Source organism: Macaca fascicularis, chromosome 9 (assembly GCF_037993035.2).
Source record: "Macaca fascicularis isolate 582-1 chromosome 9, T2T-MFA8v1.1".
NCBI lineage: Eukaryota > Metazoa > Chordata > Mammalia > Primates > Cercopithecidae > Macaca > Macaca fascicularis.
Window position 1 is genome coordinate 31,949,689 of NC_088383.1, and position 22,121 is coordinate 31,971,809.

The 22,121-nt window shown below is 43.6% G+C and overlaps 1 long non-coding RNA gene across 1 annotated transcript in view; it reads left to right on the forward strand.

Moving 5' to 3' along the window:
• The first annotated feature begins 257 nt into the window (after positions 1-257).
• The window catches only part of LOC135965048 (uncharacterized), a 74,994-nt gene continuing 53,130 nt past the window's right edge, over positions 258-22,121 (forward strand). Inside the window, exon 1 of the long non-coding RNA XR_010577892.1 lies at positions 258-576. This is a non-coding gene — a long non-coding RNA (uncharacterized lncRNA). The remainder of the gene's footprint in view (positions 577-22,121) is intronic.

A 22,121-nucleotide genomic window follows, 5' to 3' on the forward strand; every position in this document is an offset into this window, starting at 1 on the left:
AAAATGACACTTTTTATTTAAAAATATTCCTGCATTTTTTAGTTCAGGAGAAGGGGAGGTAAGGGCTGTTGTTTAATAAAACCTCCCAAGGCTGAGCATGGCTGTCATTTCTGGAGTCTTTCTGCTGAGGCCATTTCTCCTGTGACCGTGGGCTAAAGGGCACAGCCGCGTGCCCCCACATCTGCTTCTGAATTCTGAACACAGGCCAGAGGAGGGGAAGGGCAGGGTGTTTGCAGAAGCAGAGCCGACCCTTGGGTAAAAATGGGAAAACAAAGAGTGGTCAGGATAGATTCCAGAGTGGTTGGAGTTACAGGGAAATCTTCACTTCCAGTGCCCTCTAGATCCTCAGCGCTACGCCCTGGCCAGCCCTGAGGTCGTGGAGCCCCCTCTCCTGCCCTGGACTGGCCACCCCTCTCACTGGATGAGTGATGTGCTCTGGCTCAAAGGCCGAGGAGGCAGGTGGAGGATGCCTGCTGTGGAACGTGGGTGCTCCCTCCATCAGCATCTACTCACTGGGGAGAGGATCTGCAGCCATCACCTCCAGCCCTGGTCCTGGTAGAGCTGTTGAAGAAAATGGTAATGTCTGCATGGTCACTGGGACCACAACTCAAGGGTGGAGGGGACTGTAATGGGAAGTGGTGAGGAGGAGGCTCCAGGTTCCACTCAGCTGCCCAAAGGCTGGAGGGATAATCTACGACCCTATCCCTAAGGGAGGGATGAAAGCCTTTGCCCTCCATGAAAGGATTCGAGGGGCCTGAGGACCTTCTTAGTGGCCCTGAGGTCATGACACTAGTTTGTGCTGTGTTGTGTAGGCCACCACTGTATTTTGCTATTGTGGGAAAACAGAGGCAGTGCAATGACTGAGGAAGAAGAAGAATGCAATTCTGTTGGGGGCTTGGAAATCTCCAGCAGGGGCCATCCACGGAAGAGGATACCCCTGGGCCAGGGGAGAGGAAAACAGAGTGCCCAAGGCCTCAGCTTCTCCACTAAGCACCTGTCTCCTCTGCAAGGGGAGAGGGCCACCAGCCGAACCAGTGTCATCTTGCCCAGATCCCAGAACTTGGGCTCCACAAGCAGCAGTCAGAAGCTTCTGGAGCAGCTCATAGACCCGACCCAGGCCCCCTGTACTCTCTGGTGGTCCTGTAGCAGCCTCCCGCTGGAACTGTCCTCTCACTGCTTCTGTAGAATTATGCCACAAGGGAGAAGCAGCTGGCAATACATGTGACTGGATTTTTCTTTTGTTTTGTTATAATGAGAAAGTGAAGGAATACTCGTGGGCCAATTTGTAGAGAGACAGAGAGAGAGAACATATTAAATATGCTATAAGGAAGGTGGTCTCTCATTTCCCTGCACATTGTTTGGCAAAGATGATGTCATTTCATTCACATGTCAAAAGTAATTGGTCCCTTACCAACCACCTATGAAATTAAGAGCATTTCACATAGATAGATGGAAGATTCAGGGAGCACGGCTTTCATTCATGATTATTTTAGTAATTTCAAAGTGAAACATTTGCCAGACTAAACAACAAAGTTCTTTGCTTGTTTCAAGAGTCCTCTGAGTGTGAATCATGCCTTGATAGACTATTTTTTTTTTCATTTGTAGTCTTCACTGAATCTCCAAATGATGGTACACCTAATTCGTCATCACCAGCAGGTTATTGCTGGAGGTAGACAACGCATATCCAAAGACTTCTTGCAAGGTTTTACTGATGGAGTTCCTCAGACACTCTTTATTTTTCCAGTTCAGCTCACAGTCTTGGGCATCAAATGCTTTTTCTCACTCTCTAACTTTGTCCCCATCATTTCTAAGAAAAACACAATTACATTTTGCTTTCAATTCAAGATTTCAGGACTAGTAAGATGATACCAGGGTTGGGTATCCACTGAACAGGAATGGCCAGAAAGATCCAGGAACTGAAATTGGGTTAGCAGATTACAGCTTCGGTGACTCTGAGAAGTTGAGCCCCCAAACCATGGCTCTACCCTAGGAGAGGCAGAGCCAAAGGGTTTGGCATCAGGCAGATATTGCAAACCCGAGAAGGCAATACCCACAATCCAGAAACTCAAAAATCAGAGATGCAGCTAGGTAGCAAACACAGGGTGTGGGAGCCAGGAATAAGCCGGGAAGAGACTGGGGAAAGGCGCCATGGCTGTCACATGCCTCCCACCAGGGCCAACTAGAATCCCAACTGCAGAGGCTGGGCCCATTGGCGACCCCAAGCAGCACCCACAGTCTGGAGTGTAAAAGTGGGTGGAAGCGCAGCCACCTGACAGCGATTGCAAGGGAGCAACTATTCCATGTTTCTTGATACATGCAGCAGTTCCGAGGTGATGCCCGTAAGCATTCTCAGTCTCAATGGGTTCTTCTGTCCATCGACTGTAGTGACGCCTGCATTTCACAAAACATGTGAAACTCAAGGTGGCCGTGTACAAACATGAAGAAGAAGGGATGCAATATTCAGCTTATGTAGATGAAGATGAAGTATCATTTCATGTGGTGACAGGGTAGCTGGCAGTGGTAAAGAGTGGTGAACTTTCAGGGAGGCATGAAAAAAATTATTGTACATGGAGCAGAAAGTCAGAAAGCAAAAATGTGAAGGTCCCAGGAGCTATTTTAGAGCAATGCTTCCCAGCCTTTTTCTAACCCATGGCATTCAGAGAAATTATCATTTTTCTTTTCTTCTTTGACATTTATTTTAAATTCTGGGGTACATGGGCAGGATGTGCAGGTTTGTTACACAGGTAAATGTATGCCAAGGTGGTTTGCTGCACAGATCATCCCATCACCTAGGTATTAAGCCCAGCAGCCATTAGCTGTTCTTCCTGATGCTCTCCCTCCTCTCGCCCCCCACTCGCAGGCCCCATTGTGTGTTGTTCCCCACCATGTGTCAGTGTGTTCTCATCGTTCAGCTCCTCCTTATAAGTGAGAACATGCCATGTTTGGTCTTCTGTTCCTGGGTTAGTTTGCTGAGGACAAAATGTGGCATGAGAATAACATGTAATAGGAGCACAACATGAGGCTTCTCGCTCCATCCATGTCTCTGCAAAGGACATGATCTTATTCCTTTTTACGGCTGCATAGTATTCCATGGTGTATGTGTACCACATTTTGTTTATCCAGTCTATCATTGATAAACTTGGCATTTGGGTTGATTCCATGGAGAAATGATCATTTTTCTAAGGCACTCTTGGATAAAGGTTTGCTTGCCACTGAAGGCAAGAGGTTCTGGGTTTCAGCCCTTGGGCACTTGCCTGGATGCCCTAAGTGTTAAACTGGGGGCTAAGGGTAGTCACTCTCTCCTCACACTTGGAACTCATTCAAGGTTCTAAGTTGAGGAGCTCAATTTTAGAAGACTGGGAAGGAATAAACAGAAATGAAGCATGTCACAATGGACTTTGGATCAGTGTACAAAAACCCATACCTGCTGTGGGCCAAACTCCACTTACACTAGGTGTAAATTCCTGCTCTCAGGGAGCTCCCAGAAGACGGAAAGAATGGAGAAAGAAAAGCACTTGTTATGACGAACTAACTGTGACCCACGGGGTGCGATGAGGTGAGTTTATTCTATCGCCACCTCCTTTTAGAGGATTTGCTAAGGCCCACCCTTTCACAGCCTGGGGAAAACTCAGGGGCCCATAGCTTTCCTCATCACCTTTAGACATTAAAAGTGTCGCAGTTGCTTAAATCTCAAAACATCAGCTCTTTCCAGTAATTAATATGTTGAATCAAGTGTAATAATCAAAAGTATCATGCTTCATTTAAGCATAAAACTTCTCCTGGCTCCCCACCCCCATTGCATTGAGTTTGGAGTGCAGTGGTAGTCATGGCTCACTGAAACCTCAAAGTCCCAGGCTCAAGAGATTCTCCTGCCTCAGCCTCCTCAGTGCTAATGGCTGCTGCAGCCAGGTGTTCACTCCAGCTGGTTTCTGAGTTCCCCAGGATCAGATCAGGGAGGAGAGAAGGAAGCTGAGCAAAGGCCTGGAGGCCAGGGTCGCAGCAGTTGGAGGCCAGGGTTGCAGCAGCTCTTCTCTTGTGCGGTGCCTTCACAGGTTCTTCTGAGACCCTCCAACTCTCCATTCCCTGCTGGGCCACAATCCTGGGGCTGTGTCCCCTGGAGCCCCTTGGGGCCCTGAATGCATCTCTTCTGGCTGCTTGCTTATGGCTCTTCCTCAGCCCCAGGGAATCTGAAGTCACTTCCTATTGGGGCTGCCTCACTCTCTATTTGGCTCCTCTTACTCCCTCCTTTCCCCGAACGGCCCTCACCATTCACGGGAAACACGACGAGTCCTTTGTACCCAACTCTGAGTGTAAGCTGACCCCAACACCACAGAGCAATCAACCAGCCAGGGTCCCCACTTCTCAGCCAGACACCAGCCCACTGCATCCCCTAAGCATCAGGAGGCACCCCTACACCTTGGCTTGAGGTAGGGCAAGTGACCTCATTCTTTCTTCCAGGTGAAGCCCACAGCAGAGCTTTCCTCCAAAAATTCCCTACTGTAAATTTCAATGCTTTTCTTGGCTTCTCTCTCATCTTTTATATAGTCTGGAGGTGGGTGGTTGGCTGAGAGTACAAAACTGGTTTCCATAAGCACTTTTTGCAAATCTTGCATCTCACTTTGGAACGTTCTATCTATTGCTTTGGGGCCTCACTTGAAACTGAGACTAAAATAATTCCAATTTAACACCTAGTATAGCAAAGAGCATCCCCCCTTTTTGTTTCAGGGCATAGCACATACAGAAAATGATGATATTTGTGTGGTGCTCTTGGGTAAATGGATGTGCTTTCCATGGTGAGAGCTAACTGGCCAAGAGCTCCAGCTGCTCCAGTTGCCCAATGTGGTCAACTCAAGGCCTAGGGGTGCAAGCACAACCTATTTGCAACATGCCAAGTGCAGGGTCTTCACAGATTCTTTCGAGACCTTTCTATTCCCCCTTCGCAGCTGGGCTATAATCCGGACCCACGCCTGTGTTATTTGATGTTGTTTGGGAAGCTGTGTGCTAGGCTGTGGACGACGCTGGGAGTGATGCAGAAGAATAAACTATTCATTCGAGCTGTAAGATCAGGCTGCCTGGAGGTGGTGATGCCTGAGCTGGGTCTGGATTTTGAAGGATGAATAGGAGTTCTCTAGGCAACTGCCTTAGTCTGTTTTCTGTTACTTAAAACAGAATACCTGAAGCTGGGTAATTTATAAAGAAGAGAAATTCCTTCCTTCCTTCCTTCCTTCCTTCCTTCCTTCCTTCCTTCCTTCCTTCCTTCCTTCCCTTTCTCTCTCTCCCTTTCTTTCTTTCCTTTCTTTCCTTTTCTTCCTTTCCTTCCTTCCTTCTCAGGGTCTCACCCCGTTGCTCAGGCTGGAGTGCAGTGGTGCAATCTTAGCTCACTGCAACCTCAAACTTGCAAGCTCAGGCAAACCTCCTGCCTCAGCCTCGCAAGTAGCTAGGACTACAGGTGGGTGCCACCATGCCAAGCTAATTTTTAATTTTTTGGCAGAGATGGGGTCTCCCTCTATTACCCAGGCTAGCCTTGAACTCCAAGCCTCAAGCGATCCTCCTGTCATGGCTTCCCAAAGTGCTGGGATTACAAGTGTGAGCCACCATACCCGGGCAGAAATGTATTCCTTATAGTTTTGGAAGCTGAGAAGTCCAAGGTCAAGGGGCTGCCCCTGGTGAGAGCCTTTTTGATGCTAGGGTCTCCACAGAGTCCTGAGGTGGCATGGGACATCACAGCATGCTAGCTCAGGTCTCTCTTCCTTAGGGATCAAGATCCCATATGAGTTTCGGAGGGCACAAACATTCAAACCATAGCAGTAACCACCAGAGCAAGGACATTCTGGGGAACACAGTGTTTGGTGCAAGGGGTGCACTCAAGCATGTGACGGGCAGGAGGGAAGTGGCTGGGTGGGAGGCTGGAGGCTCCATCCTGGGCAGCCCTTGCTTTCAAGACCTCCTCACGGCTGTGCCCTGCAGCAATTTCACCTCAGCCTCATTCACAATTCCTTCTTCTCCTTCTCACATCTAATTAATTATCAAGTTCTTGTTTTCATCTTTTAATTATTTTCCCATCATCCCATTCCTTCCAGTCCCACACTCACTGCTATGGTCTTCATTGTCTTACTACTGTGAAGGCAAACATCACACGCATGATCATCCTTGCCCCTGTTCCCCTCTGCCAATCCAATTTCTATGCTGCAGCAGCTGTGATGTTAAAATATCAGGCCAGGATTAACTTCCCCCTCCAATCATTTTATTTCTCACTCCGTGAACTCTCAATCCTTCCCGTAACCTGTCCAGGCCCAGGTACTTTCCCCAATGACTTCGTCGGATCTCCACTCAAATAGCACTCTATCAGAGACCCTCCTATAAACGGCAGCACCCTACCTCCAAGACTCCATTTCCTTACCTGGCAGCATTGATTGTCACTTGACATGTTGCATGTTTATTTCATCGTTTTCTGCCCCAGCAGAAGGTGAGCTCCAGCAGGCAGGGATTTGATCTTGTCTCTTGATGCCCTTCCCATGCCTGGCTGGTAGGAGGCCCTCAGTGATAGTTGTTAAATAAATGGGTGAGTAATCCCAGCGGTGAGGCTGAGGCAGGAGGATTGCTTGAGGCCAGAAGTTCAAAACCTCCCTGGGCAACATAGCAAGACTCCCGGCTCAACAAATAATTTTTAAGTTAGCCAGGCATGATGGCTCACACCTGTAGTTTCAAGTACTCGGGAGGCTGAGGCAGGAGAATCACTCGAGCCCAGGATATTGAGGCTGCAGTGAACCATGATCACGCCACTGCACTCTAGCCTGGGTGACAGAGTGAGACCCTGAGTCTATAAACATATAAATAAGTGAATAGAGTGAGGTGTGAGGAGACAAGCAAACTCTGACTCACTTTATACTTACAGTTTCTTTGTGGCATGTAAAGCCATCCTTTTTAACAGCAACCATTCGATATTTATTGAAGATTTACTCTATGAGCAGTGCAATGCTAGCTATTTTATGTGTATTATCTCAGTCTCCACAATAACCTATGAAATAGGTACTATTTCTAGCTCCCCTTTTCATGTAAAGGCCCCTCGACTTTGGACTTCTCAGCTTCCAAAACTGTAAGGAATACATTTCTGGCCGGGTATGGTGGCTCACACTTGTAATCCCAGCACTTTGGGAGCCCATGACAGGAGGATCGCTTGAGGCTTGGAGTTCAAGGCTAGCCTAGGTAACAGAGGGAGACCCCATCTTTGCCAAAAAATTGTTGTTTTTCATTGACTTATAGTAAATAAAAATATGTAATAATACATTAAAACATCAGTAATGTACACTTCACATTGCACAAACTCTGGCAACTTATTTTTTCAGATCTTTTGCCATGTACACATACACACACATATAGTTGACCTGGAGTTTGTGTATGTGTTTATTTGCTTCTTTCTTGTTTTTGCTATTTTACAAAAATGAGATCTCATGATATATATTGTTCCACAAGGTGATGTGTTTCAGATTTTTTTTTTTTTTCATGAAAGTTACTAAGATGGACCTCATTGTTTTTTTTCGACTTGCATATGTAGGATATACCGTGATGCATTCAATCTCTTCCTACTGATTGACATTCACATTGGTTTTTTGGTTTTGTTTTGGCTGTACTGTGTTACAAACAATTTTGCAATCAATCTATCTTTCTATATTGTTGATCGGGGCCCAGGTATGTAAGGACATCAGGAGGGAGATTCCTAAATGTGAAATTGCTAGGTCAGCAAACACGCACGTTCTATTTATTTACTATAATATGACACTAGGGTTGTGGTTTCTGTAGCACACATGCCTTGTGGCCGACCCACATCCCCTCCCAGCTCCCATCTCCTGCGTCTGTCCCAGCTCTTTGCCTGAGGCTTTCTCTGGCCGCAGAACTTGTTCTGTCTGTGTCTGAGCCATGGAGTTAAGCCCCCTCACCCCGCCCCGCCCCAGCAGCCTTCAGTCAATGACCCACAGGAATTGATGGTTAAATACCTCCTTGGCTGGGTGGGTTAATTCAGGTACATGTTTTATGCTGGATCACAGTTTCCAGTTGCCCACAGTGGTAACTTGATTGACAGCACGCTCTTCATTCACTCCCTCGCCTGCCCAGCCTCCCTTCCTTAATCCCCCGCTGATATTTCTTAGGGTGACCCCCCAAACAAATGCTTGCACTCAAATCTTGTCTCAAGGTCTGTTTCTGGGGAACCAAAACTAAGAAACTCTCATTTATTTATGAAAAAAAGTGAAGTTTGTTCTTTAAATAAAAGTGATGCATATACTTTGTTTTTTTAAGTATAAAAAGATAGAAAATTAAAAGTAAACATCATCTTCTAACCCAAAGGTAGTAACAGTTAATAGTGTCCTTCATTTCTTCCAAGAAAGAGACATGATTAAACAAATATATATACACACATCCTTTTATATTTACATAAATGGAATAACACTAAACACAATGCAGCCAGGCGTGGTGGCTCACGCCTGTAATCCCAGCACTTTGGGAGGCTGAGGGGGGCAGATTATGAGGTCAAAAGATTGAGACCATCCTAGCCAACATGGTGAAGCCCCTGTCTCTACTAAAAATACAAAAATTAGCTGGGCGTGGTGGCACTTCCTGTAATCTCAGCTACTTGGGAGGCTGAGGCAGAAGAATCACTTGAACCCGGGAGGCGGAGGTTGCAGTGAGCTGAGATCCAGCTACTGCACTGCAGCCTGGCAACAGAGCGAGACTCCGTCTCAACAACAACAACAAACAAGACGTTTGGCACTTTTACCCACTTAATGATACATCTTGGAGAGCATCGACACTTACCATATACAGAGCTTTTAGTGGCCTTGCATTTTAGGGCCACACCACACGGTTTTTAATCAGTCCCCTATTAGAGAACATTCAGTTGTTTCTAACATGTAGTTACCATCATGCTGTGACAAATATTTTTGTACATATATTTTAGGTCATTTAAAAAATTTTAAATCATAACAGAATCGCTGGGTCAAGGTGTAGCTGCATTTTGTTTTTGTCTTTTAGACATTACTGTTTCTTCATCTTCAAATAGGCTGCACTGATTTCTACTTCTACCAACAGTGTCTGAATGCCTGTTTCCCCACACCTCCTCAACACTGGATTTATCAAACATCTTAATATTTACTAATCTGTTAGGTGAAATAAGTATTTAATTATTTTATTGTGTGTTTCTTTGAGCATCTGTTCATATATTTATTGTCATTTATGGTTCATCCATGAATTATCTGTTTCTATCCCGGACGTATTTTTCTATGGGATTTTTTGGTCTTCTTCCTTTTGGTTTCCAAGAGCCTTTATATAGGGTATGGCTATTAACCTGTTAGATATGGTACTATATGTCCTCCCATTCTGTGACTTTTCTTTAACTTTGTTTAATAATGATGAAATATTCTCTTATACAAGAGTTTTACATTATTAAATCAAGTCTATTCATTTATTTTCTTGGTTTCTGGATTTTATGTGATGCTTGAGAAGTCTATTCTCCAATTTTATAAAAATATCCATCTGTATTTCTCTTAGTTCTTTCATTTTTACATTTGCATCATTCATTCATTTGGAGTTTATTTGGTGTTTGTTGTGTTTGAAGAAACTACAAAGAAACGAGAGTGAAGCAAAGAATACAAGCCTGGCTTAAAAGTGCTGAACACCAGTCAGTGGCTTATGCCTGTAATCCCAGTGTTTTGGGAGGCCAAGGCAGGAGGATCATTTGAGGCCAGGAATTCAAGACCAGCCTGGCCAATAAAACATTACAAAATTAGCTGGGTGTGGCTGAGGCGAGAGGATCCCTTAAGCCCAGGAGATTGAGGCTGCAGTGAGCTGGGATTGTGCTACTGGACTCCAGCCTGGGTAATACAGAGAGACCCTGTCTCTTAAAACAAACAAACAAAAAAATGTGCTGAACGCTTGGGTGGTGATATTGGGGAGCTGCCATTGATCAGGACCTGCTAAGGGGTTTTCCTTCATGGGGAAGGTGGTCCAGGGTCATTTTCCAGGGTTATTATCAGCATATGCCAGAGCTAGCAGGTACTGGCTCATGAGTGCCAATTTATTATGTGTTATATGTTATACAGCCATTCTTATAAGTTAAGTCCTATTACATTATAATTAAACAAATACTTTTTTCAGAAAGGTAAAAACATTTAAAATCTACCACTTCCAAATCATTTTACCATGTTGTCTTCTTACATATGCCTCTGAGGTTATTTACTGTCATCGTATCTATGTGGTGGAAATAGTACATAGTGTTGATATCACATTGGTTGCTTGAATTGGCCATGGTGGGAGTGAGTATTCACACCTCGGATCTTGGCAAATGCTACCAGTCAGGTTCCTTTTTTTTTTTCCTTTGGAGATTAGCTGATAAGCATTTACCAGCACAACCCTGACTTTGCCTGTCTCCAGATATGCTTATTCAGGGAAGAGGCAGGTGTGCTGGAGAGGAAATCCCAGCATCCATTAGGGAATCAGACTTGAGAACAGTTAGGTTCTGCCCAGTCCTACCACTCTATGATTCCGGGATACTCGTGATTATTCTGCATGGCTACATTGCCAAGGGGAATTTAGTAGCTCAGAAAAACCTGCTTTAGGGGATTTCTCCAGAGTCTTCACATTCCTAACCTGGATCTCATTTTGGTGTAATTCGGCCCTCTGATGAGGCGTGCACAGGATTTCCCTGCAATGTCTCAGATTTAGATTCCAACATGGCAATTCAGACCTATAGACAGAATTATTTATCATCATTCATCTGTTTTCCATTTAATATTAAGTGTTCTTAAAACATTTGACTCTCTGTAAATGCTGTCCAAGTAGCCACAATGTATTGACATTTTTACTTACTCTCTTCCACATGGCAGCTCATATTTTGTAGAGAGCAAAAGAAGGTTGGGGAAAACAGGGTTTGGGATCTCACACCCACTCTTGAAATAAGGGAAGCATTATTTATCCCAGTTATAAAGAAGAGCCTTTGTTTTATCTTTGTAAGTCAGTTTTTTTTAAAGAGCTAAAAACATGTAAAATACATAAAAAGCACAGGAAAAAATATATGGTTCAAGTAGCTGTTACATAATTGTATGAGAACCTTCTCACTGAGAATATGAGAAAGTGACTTTGTCTGCTTCAGTATTGTATTTTAAAGATAGAGAGACTTGTAAGTGTTAGCACAAATTTAGAAATTCCTACTAAATCAATTATAACAATAATTTTATGCCTTCACGTCCTGAAACAGACCCATGTACCATATTAATAATGTTTTGAGGGATACATTTCACCAGGAGCTTTAATTATTTTTTACAAATATACCTTGGAAGTCATTTTTGCCCACATTTCACAGATGGTTAGATTGGTCTATTCACTGGCTCTGAAACATTCCAACCTAATTTCCAGTTTCTCTCCATCGTCCTACCTTAAATGCCATCCCTCCTCTTTTCCATGGAATCATCTCAAGTCTTCAAGATTCTACAGTTTTTCCATAATTATTCCCAAGATGAGTGATGCATTGCTTTTCTGGACTTATAACAATTTTCCATATCACCCATTTGGTACCTGATTATACTTTCTCTTGTAACTTACATTGTCAGGCAATTTCTACTCTCTTTACAGTTGACCCTTGAACAACATGGGTTTGAACTGCATGGGTCCTATTATATGGAGATTTTCTTACATCTCTGGCACCCCTGAGACAGCAAGACCAACCCTTCCTCTTCCTCCTCCTTCTCAACCTGTTCAATGTGAAGACCAAGAAGATACAGACCTTTATGATGATCCACTTCCACTTCATGAATAGTAAACGTATTATCTTCTCCTTATGATTTTCTTAATAACAATTTATTTTTTCTGGCTTCTATTATTGTAAGAATATAGTATAGAATACATAGAACCTATAAAATATGTGTTAATTGACGGTTTATGTTATCAGTAAGCCTTCCGGTCAATAGTAGGCTATTAGTAATTAAGTTTTTGAAGAGTCAAAAGTTATGCATGGATTTTTTATTGCAGCGGGACTCAGTGCCCCTAACCCCTGTGTTATTCAAGGGTCAACTGTAGTTTTACCTCAACATTCAGACAAGAGGTTCTGATTCTGAGATGTGTAGACTCCCTGGGAACTTTAGGGAAATTGGTGATATCATAAAATTATACGTAAAATTTTGTGTACGTGCCAATGTGCCTTTTTAGGGGCAAAATTCCTTATTGTTACCAGATTCTCAAAGGGATTTTTGACCCAAGAGTCTAGTCTCCTGGAGGAATGTAATTATATGATATGCTTTATTATATTCTTCACAATGTCTTCAGCTACTCAGCTGAGTGATTAAATGGGCACAGGACAGATCTAATGTTTTCACTTATTTGCCATCAATTAACATCTTATTTTCTAAACCATGGAAGAGGGACAATAACTTCTATTTCCATCTCACAGATGTAATGAACATATATGAAGATAATAGATGTGTCAAAGTTTTGAAAAGTTAAAAACAATACCTTATGGTTCTGATAGCCCATGTTGAGAGATACGATAAGGAAATTCTGCACTTCCAGAATTCTCCATCATTTTAATTACCTTTTCTGAATCTTCTTGTAGAGCAGCAGAGCTTGGAAAATGTCTTGTCCCTTGACTCCGACTTCAGCAGCATTGATTTCCAATACCACCTCTCACCCAATAGCTTGTTAATAAAAATTGCTTTATCCCCTGTTCATTACTCTCCATTCTTTGACAATCTTAAGTCCTGATTAATTACCTTGTCCCCAGTACTCTTCCTTTTATAATTCTTGGCGGCTGCAATATTTTTGCAGATGCTGCTTCTAATATCCTGACTCCTTATTCCTGGACCTTCACTTTTCCAGTGATCTTGTCCTCCACTCCACTTTAGTCACCACCTCCCATGGTCAAACCTAGACCTTGTCTTTATCAATAACTACAATCCTTCTCTTGTAGGCAGAATAACAGACCCTCACAAAGATGTCTACTTTCTAATCCCCAGAATCTATGAAAATGTTAGATTACATGGCAAAGGGAAATTGAGGTTGCAGATGGAATTAAGGTTGCTATGCTGGATTATTCAGGTGGCCCTCGTGTAATCACAAAGGTCCTTAAATATGGAAGGCAGAAACGGAAGAGGTCAGAAGGGTGTTCTGGATAACTCTACCCACTATCACTGGATTTGCAGATGAAGGAAGATGGCCACGAGCCAAAGAATGTGGTTGGCTTCTATGTCCTGGAAAGGACCAGGAAATGGATTCTCCCTAGAATATCCACAAAGGAACAAAGCCATGTCAACACCATCATTACAGCCCAGTGAAATCTATTCAGAATTCTGATCTCTAGAACTACTAATCACACATTTGTGTTGCTTTAAGCCAATAAATTATGATAATCCATTACAGCAGCAGGAGGAAACACATACACCTTCCTTTCATTAGCAGATGAGGCCAAGGTTGCCTTCATGCATCCCACTCTATTTTTGCAATGTACTTCCTCTAGTACCCAACTCTGATAATATTTTGATCCCACTAAATTCTGTAATCCATTGATCCTATAACTTTTTACTGCTTCTCATTCCACTCCCCTCTGTTTTTCCTACTTGAGCAGCTCAGATTCGATGACCAAGTGCTGGAATCACTCACCTGCAACTCTCAACTGCAGAGTAATTCAGTTAAATCCAACCCTCTCCCTATCTTGTACTTGAATCTGCTAGTTGAATATGGTTGGAAAAAAACACAGAGCCAATCTGACTGGTCTCACTTTAAGTTCATGACTCTAAAATATCACATGGGACCTTAGTGTGCCAGGAAGTCCCTGCTGGGATTTCACGATCCTTCCCTCTCTAACTTTCCTAGGAGACTATTTCACAAATTGTCTTCTCTCTGGAAATATCCAAATTCTTTTTCTCTATCTTCACTCTCTGCTGACTTTGTGTGTAGGTAACCTTATTTCTTATTCCATTGAGAAAATAGATGATCAGAAGACTTCCTTAAATCCCCACCACCCTACATACCCACTCACCCACCTACACGTCTTCCCTCCCATAGCTGTGAACCATTGCTGAGGGCAGGGAAGATTCACTAGTCACATCTCCTGCTTCTGTCTCCTTTGGTTCCATGAAATCACTTTTCCCACTTTCCACTGGATCACTCTCATCAGCATACAGACATTCTGCTATTTCTCCTGTCTTAGAAGAATCCTGTCTGGGCCCCAAATCCCCCTCTGTCTCTGCCCTAGTCCTCTGCCCGCCGAGAGGTGTCTGCACCCCTCTCCTCCTCCCATCTCTTGAACTAACTCCAGTAGGGTTTTTGTCCTCTCCTCTACCCTGAAACTGCTGTTGTCCAAGTCACCAAGGCTTCCCCAAGGCTAAATCCAGTCATCAGTTTCCGGCCCTCATCTTACCTGACTTGTCGGTAGCACCAGATACCATCTCTGGTCTAGATTCTTGCAAACGTCTCTAACTGGGTTCCCATCTCCTGCCTTTGGGACGGTGCAGTCTATTTTCTACTGGGCAGTGGAGGATTTCTGTTTCATTTTGGTTTTAGTGAGTCACATTATGCTGCTCCTCAGCTAATCACACTTCAATCACTTCTCAGCTCACTCAGGTAAAAGCCAGACTTCTCTCGGGGACCTTCAAGTGCTGCACAAAATGGCCTGAGGTCACTGCCTTCATCTGCAGACATGCTCTGGGCTCACTCTGCTCTAGCTTCGGACCTCCTGGCAGCTCCTCAGACTCACCAAGCACCTTTCTCCCTCAGAGCCTCTCTCTGCTGACCGTGCCCTCTGCCTAGAACAGTCTTCCCCAGAGGCTGATGTGGCTTGTTCCCTTCTCCTTCCAGATTTCTCGTCAAGGTGGTGTTCCTGACACCCTCCAACATGAAGGAAAAGCACCTCCTGCTCTGTCCCACCCCTGCTTCTTCGTTTTACCTTATATTTTTTTCCTTGGCAGGTATCATTATCTGAGATTGTATATATATAATATTATTCAGTTACATATAATAAATTATATACTAGTACAGTCCTATGCCCTGTAATGTGGGCATTCACTGACAACATCACTGTTGTCACATATAATAAATTATATACTAGTACAGTCCTATGCCCCCTATATGTGACATTCTGGTCGCATATAGGACATTAGTTCCATAAGATTCTAATACCATTATTTTCCTTGTACCTTGTCTATGTTTAGATATACCTAGATATACAAATATTTACCATTGTGTTCCAGTTGCCTAATGGCATTTAGGACAGCCACATGCTGTACAGGTGCATAGCCTGGAAGCTATGGGCTATACCACACAGCCTAGATGTGTAGTGAGCTAGACCATCTAGGTTTGTGTGCACTCTGTGATGTTTGCACAGTGACAAAATGGCCTAACGATGTATTTCTCAGAACATATCTTCATCATTAAGTGAGCCGTGGCTGTTTATGTTTATGTAATATATTATATCTGCATATCAAATGTATTTATAGACACATACAGTGTATATATATATGTGTGTATTTCTATGTGTGTCTGTCTACATATGCATGCATAATTATTTCCCTCACCAACTAAACTATAAATGCCACTGAGGCAGGGAGTTTGTTTTGCTCCTGGCTATACCTCCAGCAGCTAGGAAAGTGCCTGTGTACTGCTGAATAAGTTTGTTGAATCAATAAAAGAAAGAATAAATGAATGAATGAATTTAAGTAAAGCTGAACAGGCACTCAAATGGATCACAGCTTGACTGCAGATCTTTGTTGTCATTGTTTTGCAGCCAGGCAGGCAAGATGAGCTTCTCCTAGCTGTGTGTGTGTCAGCTTCAGTACTTATCAAATATTGATAAGTTTGATCTTGGGAGTTAGTCTACCTAATGTGTTTCAAACCTCAAGAGGCATCTTCTCTAGGGAAGTCCTAGAGTCCTGTGATGTCACCACTACCTAGATTTCTTTGTTGTCTTTTGACAATCTTCCCTTAAATGCATGCTTCTCAGGGGATAAGAATAAGGAATAGAAGTTAATTATTGATGTTGCCAGTGAATGTTTTCTTCGATATATGTGAAAATCATTGCCTTTTTTCAGGAGAAGCTTATCAGAGTAAAGAAGCACTGTGTTCTCCATGGTGAAAGTGAGAAGCTCAATTCTAAAATACCATTTGAAAATCATGTCCGTCCAATAAACAGTATATAATGATTGGGATACCCTAATACCATTCTTATATTTACTAAGGGATGTGCGGAAATACACACTCCTAGAAAAATTAATCCAGTTAAATTTTTCTCTTTCATTTTTAAATTCTTTAAGCCTCAACAACCCAAGAGTGTAGGATACATTTATACCTGGGCTATCAGAGCTATTTTCAGTTTTAACTATTCCAAGTTTCCATCCTCTCACAAGGAAATGTTAGCAACTCATGGTTAATCTGGGCCATGAGCAGAAAGAAGTTTTCCCTTTCTCTTATTTTGATGTAAAGGAAAAATTTCTGTAGAAACACATGTTTTTGGAAACACTAGACTTAGAGAACACTTTGTGGTGGAGAACTATGGAATTTTGATCAGACCAAACACTGTACTACTTATATCCATCCCTCTGAATGAAAGAGTAGATACAGCACATGTAATAGTGGGAAACTGAGGTTTGCCAGGGCTTAGACAATGTGTTTATGACCAATTCAAGGGATCTTAAATGATGGATAAGTTATTTTCAATGTTTCTGTAATTCTAAAGTGCAGGAATGATGCTGCATGATAGCTGACCAACAATGGTGGGTGTTAAGAATTCCATTCATTGGGTATTAATAGCATCAGGATTATAACTGTCTTACACCCTTGCTTATTTCATAATCTATTTCTGGAACTGGAGATTTGGAGGTTCACCAGGTCTGCAATCCTGTCAGCTTTGACTTGATCAGTGGGAGCCAAGCGCATTAACCCAAAAGATTCAACTGAGAGAGGGAGGAGGAAAAGGAAAACTTTAAGTCTAAGTTTGTTGGAACCCTGCACAAAAGAAATTGTACAGTCCAGATTATCTGGGAGAGCTGCTAACAACTGGGGAATAGCTGAATAGCCTGATATGGGAATTCAGAGAAGTTTATGGCAAAGTGAGTGTTAACTAAAAAATATATCATTCATTCATTTATTAATTCACTAACAAAGCTATAATTAAGCACCTACCTTGTGTTTGGCAAGTGGCAGAGAGCAGGTGTGTATGCCAAAATTATTTTGGGGGATAGAGATTTAAGAAGGCCACAAGTGTGGTGAAAATGTTATCCAAAAGGGCTTGGTTCCACTTTTTATCTGCTTGACCTTGGACACATTACTTAACTTTTCTGAGTCTGTAGAATGGGAATAATAACTCCCAGGTTAAAAGATTTCTGAGGATTCAGTGAGACAATTCTATGAACAATAAGACAATGACTTGAAAAGCATCTCACATGGTTCATGGTCCATGAAAGGCATTCAACAATGTAGGTTTCTGTCCCCTTCTCCCAGGAAAGGTGTGTTAGTCTGTTCTGCATTGCTATAAAGGAATACTTGAGACTGGGTAATTTATTTTAAAAAAGAGGTTTATTTGGCTCACAGTTCTGCAGACTGTACAAGAAGCATGGTGCCGGCATCTGCTTCTAGTGAGGGCCTCAGGAAGCTTCCAATTATGGCAGAAGGTGAAGGGGGAGCAGGTACATCACCTGGTAAGAGAAGGAGCAAGAGAGACGCCACGCACTTTTAAACAACTAGCTCTTGTGTGAATTAACTCATTACCATGGGGAGGGCCGCCCTCTTCCCACTAGGCCCCATCTCCAACACTGGAGGTCACATTTCAACATGGGATTTGGGGGCAGGACAAAACATTCAAACTATGTGAAAAGGGAATGGCTCTGAGCGATTCCCAAGGAAGGCAGGAAGGAGTCCTGGGAAGCAGGTCTGGCTCTAAGAAATGGCACTCCTGAATTCTGTGTAGTGTATGTAGAGAAACACCCCATGTTTCCCATGAAATGCATGACTCAAGTGTTTGGGTTGACGTCCTTGGACCTTATAGGTTGGCAATGGTGCCTGACTGCTTCCCTTTGCTCACAGCTGAAAAGGAAAAATTTGAATTGTGACTGAAGAAAATGTCAAGTGTGTATATATATATATATATATATGTGTGTGTGTGTGTGTATATATATGTATGTATATATGATGGAATACTACTCAGCCATTAAAAAGGAATGGAATAACAGCATTTGCAATGACCTAGATGAGATTAGAGACTATTATTCTAAGTGAAGTAACTCAGGAATGGAAAACCAAGCATCGTATGCTCTCACTGGTATGTGGGAGCTAAGCTTTGAGGACACAAAAGCATAAGAATGATACAATGGACTTTGGGGACTTGGGGGAAGAGTGGGAGGGGGAGCAAGAGATAAAAGACAACAAATATGGTGCAGTGTACTGCTCAGGTGATGAGTGCACCAGGTTCTCACAAATCTCCACTAAATAACTTACTCATGTAACTAAATACCACCTGTACCCCCAATAACTTATGGAAAAATAAAATTTAAAAAAATTATGTCATATGTAAAGTGAAATGCTGGAGAAGGATGTGCTTTGGCCATTTCTGAAAGTCTCCACCAACTACAGGTTCAGGCAACATTTTTTATTGGCATCGGGCAACTCCCGGTCTCAATAGGACGTCATTACCAAAGCTGGGGTCTGTTTGTGTGGTCTTGCAGCATAGCACAAGAGGTGCTAGGAACAGCAGCCCTGTCAGCAAAGCGGGTGTCTATACTGCCCTCTTGCCCAGTTCCATAAGCAGCTTCCCAGTGGCTTCTGGGGCTGGGTCAAGTAGATTCTCTTTCAAGTCCCTGCCAGAAGGAACCAGGGCCTCAAAAAATAACCAAAATCAATCAATCAATCAATAAAATCCAAATAGTGTCTTGTTTGTAAACTACTATGTATTTTTTTTTTCTTTTTTTGGAGACAAGGTCTTTCTCTGTTGCCCAGGCTGGAGTGCAGTGGCACAATCATAGCTCACTGCAGCCTCAAAACTCCTGGGCTTAAACCATCCTCTTACCTCAGCCTCTCAAGTAGCTAGGCCTACAGGTGCACACCATCACATTTGGCTAATTTAAAATGTTTTCTTTTAGATGCAGAGTCTTGCTATGTTGCCCAGACTGATCTTGAACCCCTGACCTCAAGCGATCCTCCCACCTTGGCCTTCCAAAGTGCTGGTATTACAGGCATGAGCCACTACACTTGGACCCAAACAGGTACCTGTTAAACTGGCTTTACTTTCATTCACCCTTTGAGCCTGAGAGTGACAGGAGAAGTGTTACCTGCCAAGTCTGTAGCAGAAGGAGTGAATGTGGTAGCTGGATCACCAGCTCTGGGCTCCAGCCCACCCTTGTGGCTGGTACACTGGGGCAGATTACTCAGACTCTGCAGGTAACGAGGCTGAACCTGAGGCTGAGGCTGAGCCCGAGGCTGTCTGCCTGTATGAGGGGGAGAAATGATAATCGCTCATGGTTCATTGAGCTGTTGAGGGATAAATGAGCTAATATGTGAAAGGGATCGGGACGGTCCTCAGCGCCTCATTGGACTTCCTAAGTTAATTCTCACTGCTCCATTGGCTGAGGAGTTCGCTTGTCACAGCCTGAGAAGAGGTGGCTGCCTGCGTGGAGCAACTTAGACGCCCGAGGCCCTCTATGCCATGAATGAGGCACAGCAAAGGGTGGGGTGAGAAGTGCCCTGGTGAGGTTGGCCACCTTTCGGCTTTGGGACCTTGGGCTTGGTAATTAACCAAGCCTTAGCTTTTGCATCCGTGAATGGGGATGATGATATTACTTAAATCACAGGATTGTTGAAAGCCTTTGAAAAAGTGCTTACAAGTTGCTTATCTTTGTAACTTGGCGCATGTTCAGTGAGTATGCACTCTTCATCATCATCACCATCTTTCCCATCTGGAAATCACTACGCACATTAGAACCACCTTGGGTAAGACAATCTACATAAGGACAAGCGAGGGGGAACACCCCTCCTTTTCCTATTAATATGTGATGATAGGTTTGTACTTTTAGTTGTTCCTCAGATGACCCCATGAAAAACTGTGCAAAGGATATAAACAGACACTTCCCAAAAGGAAAAGTACAAGTGGCCAATAAGTGGCCAATAAACACATGAAAAAAATGCTCAACATCACTAATCATCAGAGAAATGCAAATTAAAGCCACAACGACATATCCTCTTACACCAGTCAGAATGGCTACTATTAAAAAGCCAAAAAGCAACAGAGGCTGGCATGGATGTAGAGAAAAGGGAATGTTTACACGTTGTTGATAGGAATGCGAAGTAGTTCAATCTCTTTGGAAAACAATATGGAGATTTCTCCTGGAATTTAAAAAATAGAGCTACCATCTGAGCCAGCATCCCACTACTGGGTATCTACCCAAAGGAAAATAAATCATTATATAAAAATGATGCCTGCACTCAAGTGTTCATTACAGCACTATTCATAATAGAAAGTCATGGTGCCAACCTAAGTGTCCATCAATGGATGGCTGGATGAAGAAAATGTGGTCTATATACACCACGGGATACTATATGGCAGTAAAAAAATGAAATATGGGCCAGGCATGGTGGCTCATGCCTGTAATCCCAGCACTTTGGGAGGCCAAGGGGAGTGGATCATGAGGTCGAGCGATTGAGACCATCCCGGTCGACATGGTGAAACCCCGTCTCTACTAAAAATACAAAAATTAGCCGGGCATGGTGGCACGCACCTGTGGCACTCAGGAGGCTGAGGCAGGAGAATGGCTTGGACCCGAGAGGCAGAGGTTGCAGTGAGCCGAGACTGCATGACTGCACTCCAGCCTGGTGACAGAGTGAGACTCCGTTACAAACAAACAAACAAACAAACAAAAAAAAAAAAAAGAAAGAAAAAAAAGAGAAATCATGTCCTTTGGAACCACATGGATGGAGCTGGAGGCCATTGTCCTAAGACAGCTAACTCTGAAACAGAAAATTAAATACCACATGTTCTTACTCATAAGTGGGAGCTAAACGATGGGTAAACATGGACATAAAGATAAAATAATAGACACTGGGAACTCCAAAGACAGGGAGAGTAGGAGGAAGGCAACGGTTGAAAAATTAACTATCATGTACAGTGTTCACCGTTTGGGTGATGGATGCACCAGAAGCCCAATCCCCACCACTATGCGTTATACCCATGTAACAAACATGCACATGTACTCCCTGAATCTAAAATTAAATTAATTTTAGAAACAGAAATTTAAACAGACACAAAAATAAATACAGAAATACAGTGGTTTCTGTGGAAGACCTGGAGCAGGGCGCTAGAGTGAAATGGGAAGAGCCCTAGGTTTGGAGACAAAAGCCCTGACCTTGAATCTTGGCCTTGCCCCTGCCCGCTTCCCCTGAACAGCTTACAACCTCTCCGTCACCAGCGAGATGCCTGAATGCACGGGAAAGGAGAAGGAGCAGGCAAGCTTCCACGATGGGGCAATACCAAGGCCCAAGACATCAGCAGAGGTGGGAAAGCCCAGCCCAGGTCAAAGAGGCGCCCTGGATGTGGCTGCCTGAAGGGAAAGTGCCTCCTGAAAGCCCTGAACCCCGGCCAGCCTGGGAAGTGATGCTGAGGCGACTGTCCTCAGCAGTGGCATCCCTTTGTCATTCTTTTTTGGGAAACCCCATTTTGTTCCAGCATCAGCTGTGGAAGGAGTGGAGTGGCTTCTGGGTAGCTCCAGATACAGGACTCGCAGACAGGAGGGCAATCACTGGGCAGAGCCTCACAGACGGTCCAAGAGAAAGACAAAAACTGTTGCTCTTCCTTTCTCCCTCTCTGCTGCTAGATTAAGTAAATGGTCCTAATTATCAACTCATTCACTGAATTCCTAAACAAGAACCAAAAAGAATCCCTTTACACACCACTCTCTTGAAAGGTTAGAGGGGGAAAACTAAACTCTATGGTAACAGCCCCAAGACAATTAAAATGTGCTGCCCGCCCCGCCCCCGCCCCGCCCCCGCCCCAGCAGCTGTTGAAATGCCTCAGCCTCCCACTTCCCCAGCCTGGCTGGCTTCCCCTGCCCCGCATTCCTGGCAGGTCTAGGAGTTGAGAGAAAAATCCACCAGAACAAGAA